Below are 5,724 nucleotides of genomic sequence, written 5' to 3'. Positions count from 1 at the left end.
TCACTCGACTCCCAAAGTTAACACATCCATCAGAGGGATGATTTAATGGCCTTCACAGCCAACAGTGACCCTACAGGAAGAATAAATGAGTATGTGTTGTTAGCTGAAGGCGAAGGCATGTTTTGCACACATGATGTCACTCTTGCAACTCAGGAAGAACTAATTGCTCGGCTTGTTGTAAAGTCTCCTACTCGTTGGGTTCACTTGCAAATTATAGTCGTCTGGAGAGCTCCAGCGTGTCATCAGCACACAACAATGTTGTCTGAAGCGTAATTAATATCTGCCTTTCTTTTCAAGTTCCTTATTTACCCTCTTTCCCCCATGACAAATATGTTAATGGCCTCTCCAAAACCCACAAGTTGTCATTTTCAAAGAGCCCCCGTCTTTCTGCCTTGAGCTGAACACTTGAGATTAAATCACAGAGAGCCTGTTCTTGCCCCCATTAAAGCTGTTGAGGGTTTTGTCAGTCACTTCAGTGTAAGCAAACTCTCACAGTCTGTGATGGCAGCGGGACCACAGACCTATTTGGCTTTGCACCTTCAGCTAGAGGAAAAAAAAACAACCAGCACGCCAACCAAACGAAAGGCAGGGATTGCCTTACAGTTTTGCAGGATTTGGAGCTGAATCAGGTGCAGGGATTGCCTTACAGTTTTGCAGGATTTGGAGCTGAATCAGGTGCCCAGAGCAACCTAAGGATTGTTAGAACATCCACTCTCATGGGCTGAAGTCTTTGTTGGGTTACAGGGTCTTAAGGCCACTTGTTTTGCCTTTCATTCTGAGGTTATTTTCAGCAATATTATCTGCTTGCCTGATTCTTTTTAAATACTTACTTGCAACAGGTAAAATACTGCCTAGAGTCTAATACTGTTACATAGGAAAATAAATATACAGAAGATATAAATGTACTGGTAGCCCAAACATAACTGAGGGACATTTTGATATCAGCTTATGAAGCACAGCTCACACTCATAAAGGACTTGGATAATTCTGAATGTGCGCCCATTTTTTTTGGTGTGTGTCTTTACAAATGAGTCAGGTTTACAAATAATAAATGCATTTACACTAAAACCAGAAATAGGATCTCCTGTATTTAATTACTCACATCTACATTCTGCTTTTCTTTCTTATTAAAAAAAAAAATTCCCCTGATTAAATCATCTGCCATACAGCAGAAAACTCCATACAACACACAAAAAAGTCCTATTTCCACCAGTGCATAGCTGTTAGTTTCAGATGTGAATAAAGCATTTCCCTTTCCAAGATTTAAACCTGTGGCAAGTCCCCATCCTGCATTTATCAAGTTTTCACAAGTTTCTATCCTTCCACAATTAGCAAGGTGGAACTTCTGGAATTCTTACTGTATTACTAATATGAATGTACCTCAAGGTAGGAACTACAAGATACATTATAAATTTCTTCTTTTGCACACAGAGCTGGAAAATAGAGGTTCAGACACCCCCTTTTATTTTTCCAAAACACTTGGCTGTTTTGTGAGTATAAAACACCCACACAGCCCACACCTCCCCCTTACACTTCAGGCTGTGGTACAGAGCCTCAGTCCTGCTGACCATGAGAAGGAAGCCCATGGTCTGTGAGCACTAAAGCACAGTATTTTACAAGCCTCCTGTCATTTACATTTTAAAAAAAAAAAATCTCCTATATTATACAGGTAGAGCAGCATAAAGGGAGCACAGTGTATAAACATTGCTGAGTGACAGGCAAAATCTGCTTCAGCAGAATTCTTTTTAATGACCTATATTGATTCTCATTCCATCATGGTTTAATGTGTTTCTTCAGCATTATGTTAAAACCCTCCTACATTCATCATTTAATAACGATAACCCCGCTGCATTTAACAGCATGCATGAGTTTATAGAGTCTGCCAGACAAGCCCAGTGGATTTTAATGATCTCCTCTCCTAGCAATAAATGGGCAGCTCGTAGAATAGGGGCTGTGATTCAGGATTCCTGGGTTCTGGTCTTCATTTTGCAATACCAGTGCTGCCAAACTACACTTGACACCTCTGTGCCTCAGCTTGCCTGGTTCATAAATGGGCCCAGCAACACCTGTCACATGGTGTTAAAAGGCTGAGTTAATTGCTGCTCATAAATCATATTGAGAGCCTTGAAAAAGAGAAATATATATTATATATATGCAAAGCAGGTGCGATGTTGTAATAGAACTGCATTGCTTTCAGATACACTGTTTAAAATTAACTTCTTGGGGATTCATACCTCTGGTATCACTGTGCTCCCCATTAGCATCAGGAATTGCTTCCAGGACATTCAAAACCTGCCCACGATATTTGTGCAATTCCAGCCAACACTGCCATGACACTCACAGGGGAAGACACTGGAATAGGAACAACTTTCCCTATCCATCTCCTATTGGAGTGAGTTCTGCATTCATTTCAAGGGCTGTGGGACCCAAATCCAGTCACCATTTCTAATCAGCCTGGAAAAGCAACACTGCCTCTTCATAAGACACAAATCCTACATTTAATAGCTCTGTCACAAACAAACGCTTCTCCTCCCTCCTCTGAACAAGCACACTGGGTGGCTGAAGGATTTAAAATTAGGCACCTTCACTTTGGGAAGTATTTTGAGATCTGCCAAGTACAAAGCAGAGTGTTAAGATTACCACTTTCACTTTGGTTTTTTTCCCCTCCCCTCTCCATGATTTACTTGCCATCAGCTCCAGCTGCTTTGTGGACAAGAAGCAGATCAGGGGGTTAGGAATGAACACTGCACTTTCCAGGGTGTCATACACAGAAATGGAGTCTGCAGTAGCAGAAATAGGGTCAAGCTATGAAATTCAGATTAGATGAGAAATTCTCTAGTTAGACTTCAATTATTTTCAAAGCATCAGTTTTCCTTCTTCCCACTAGAAAGACAAGGGAACATTACAAACTTTCAATCCATGTCCAGAATCCTACAGAATCCAGTAGAGCTGTCTGTATTTGGGCTCTGAGATAGAGCCAAAGCCAGTAATTTCTGTGCCTTTTCCGTGTTGAAGTGGCACAAAAAGCAATAAGGATTTGGGGATGGAGGTGCCTACAGAGACAGGACTCCACTCCTACACATCCCTCCCACTGCTCCCGTGGCTTGGACACTCCCTGTGCTCCGGGCACTGCACGTGACCACAAGTGGACCTTCGGAGGAGAGAGGACTCGGATCCCTGCTGAGTTGTTCCATCCTGGGATGATTTCTAACCACACAACTATGACAAAACCCCAGACAGTGAGACCTTCAGAGCCTCCTCCTTCACCCCTACCCGGGGCACCAGGGATCTCCAGCTCCATTCCCAGAGCAGCTCATTCACTCTGTCCTACAACCCATGTCCAACAAGCAGGTGACAGATGAGTCTTTTCTTTAACCCTTTCAAATTGAACTATTTCTGGTTCTTTCTTGCTTATCAAGGAAATGTGAGGTTTGCTCTGGTGTCCCTGCCCATGGCAGGGGGGGTTAGAACGAAATTATCTTTAAAGTCCCTTCCAACCCAAACCATTCTGTGATTCTATGACTTTTTTTTTTTGTTTTCTTAAACGTTATATGTGGGGGAAAAATATTTACTGACAAGCTGGAAATACTTAGTAGGCTTCCCAAAATGAACCTGATGTCTTGGTGCTAGTATGGCAACTTGCCCCTGGTGCTAAATTTTAGTTTAGCAGAAAAAAAGCAAGTGAGGGCATCTTAACATTTTAGCAGCCACCTACCAGCATATGAACAAATCAAGCTACGAGAACTCACTGTAATTTATTTCTTGCTTGAAATCAAGAGGAGCAGCAGTTACCCAGATTGCCCAAATTCTGACCCAAATCTGAAGCACCCAGATTTTACAAGGGGCCTGGTTGCTGAATAGAGCCATCAATGAGCTAGAAAATGTAAACAGAGAGACAGGTAATATAAATAATCCATGACTGGAGGATTCAGCCCTCGTTTGGGGGCAGAACACTGAAACTATAATTGTCCTTACGATGAATAGCTGATGAATGAAAACAATTAGTCATTTTATTTAAGCTGTTGTTAGTTCTGCCAGCACAAGTTTACAAAAGTCATTAGTCAGACTGCACGTAGAAAAAAAATAGAGATTTGATTTTAAAAAATGATGAGATTTAAAAGAAGCCTCACAACTGATAGAGATGTTGAGGTATTCTCCTCCTCTCTAGTTGAGACAACAGGGACTGAGAAGAGGAACAAGGGCAGGTCACAGACTGAGTCCAGAGAAACAGTTTAACAGGGACATGGCAAAAAGACAGTGGCATTAACACCTGTGAGCATCTGAGCCCTCCATAGCAGATACATGTTTGAATGTGACAGATGCCAGGCAGAAAGGGGGCTGATTTGTTTGGCAGATCACAAGTTGTACTGATAAACACACACATTCAATAATCTGGAAAAAAAAAAAAAAGGTTTTTTGAAGGGGAAAATTTCACTCAAATTCTTTCTTCAGTTCACAGATTAGAACATTGTTGCACTTCAAATGCTACTCCATATGAACAAAAATACATTGTACAGAATCCAGAAAGGTTCACACTGAGCTCAGGAAATGCTGTGCCATTAGCAATGGACAAACTCAACTTTCCCTTGCTTTCCAGTGGTGTGATCCAGTGTCAGACTGAAAGAGAGGCTAAAAAGCTCAGTTTCTGCCTAAATTTATACAAGCACTATCTAAGCTTCACTTTTCCAATATGTAAAATACTTACAATACCTTCCCTGCAAAGTACCTGAAGAGCAGTGGGTGTGAAGAGCATCGTGGATGTGCAAGTGAGGGAAAAACCCCAAGACTTGGACTGAAGCCTTATACACCACCTTGGCATGTGGAGAGGATCACGTAGTTCATCATAAGAGGTAAAAAAACTGGGATCCAGTTGTTCATTCAGCAGTTAAAACTGCTGCTGAAGAAGAGGCATTTCTCCACAGCCACTAAAAATTAGCACCTGGATAGAGTCTGCATTCAGTACACTATGAGATATTCCTGATCTCCCTGACCCTCATGCACACATTCTTTTTGTGCTTCTGTTCAATATGCCTCAAACTCCCATAACCTAGATATTTTTAATTCTTTTTAATCAAAAGTTACAGTTAAATAGACATTAATAGCATGGAAATTTTAATGTGTTTAATGGTTCTAAAGAGAAGTCTTTGACAGAGTCTAAACAAGACTAAGTAACAAGTAAATGCAACTCATGAGTCTTTGCTTCAGCTAGACCATCTCAGATACCAGAACAAATGTTTTTCTTAAAGATGCTTCATGTTGTTCCAGCATTTCTAAATGGTGCCTAGTGCTCAGGAAAGTCACTCCACAGGTAATTTCCCTGGCTGGATATCTGTATGCTGTATGCTTAGAAGCAGAGAGGAGCATTTCTACCATCCCTCTGTTTGAGTAAATCCCTGTGAATCTCTTTTGTCTGCTTGGATTGCCAGGAAGAAGCGTTGAATCTCCTCAGCAGTGTTTTAATTGGCACTGTGAGAACATGCTCTCATCACTCCCCTTCATTTTCTAATGTATCTTTCCAAAATCATAATGCCTATTTCTCTAATTACTTTATTTGGCAGCCTGAAAATAAGGGTAATTACAGTGTTCACTGTTAGCTTGTAAGGAGGACAGAGGAGTAAATCATTTGGAGGAAGGGAATAAAAAAAAAAAACAATCAGACCAGTAGGTCCTGGTTATACTCAAATAAGGATCTCCAGAGGAAATGTGTGGTTGTCCCTGAAGTAT

Source organism: Pseudopipra pipra, chromosome 15 (assembly GCF_036250125.1).
Source record: "Pseudopipra pipra isolate bDixPip1 chromosome 15, bDixPip1.hap1, whole genome shotgun sequence".
Lineage (NCBI taxonomy): Eukaryota > Metazoa > Chordata > Aves > Passeriformes > Pipridae > Pseudopipra > Pseudopipra pipra.
The sequence above is the reverse complement of the archived record's forward strand: the minus strand, read 5'-3'. Positions refer to the sequence as shown.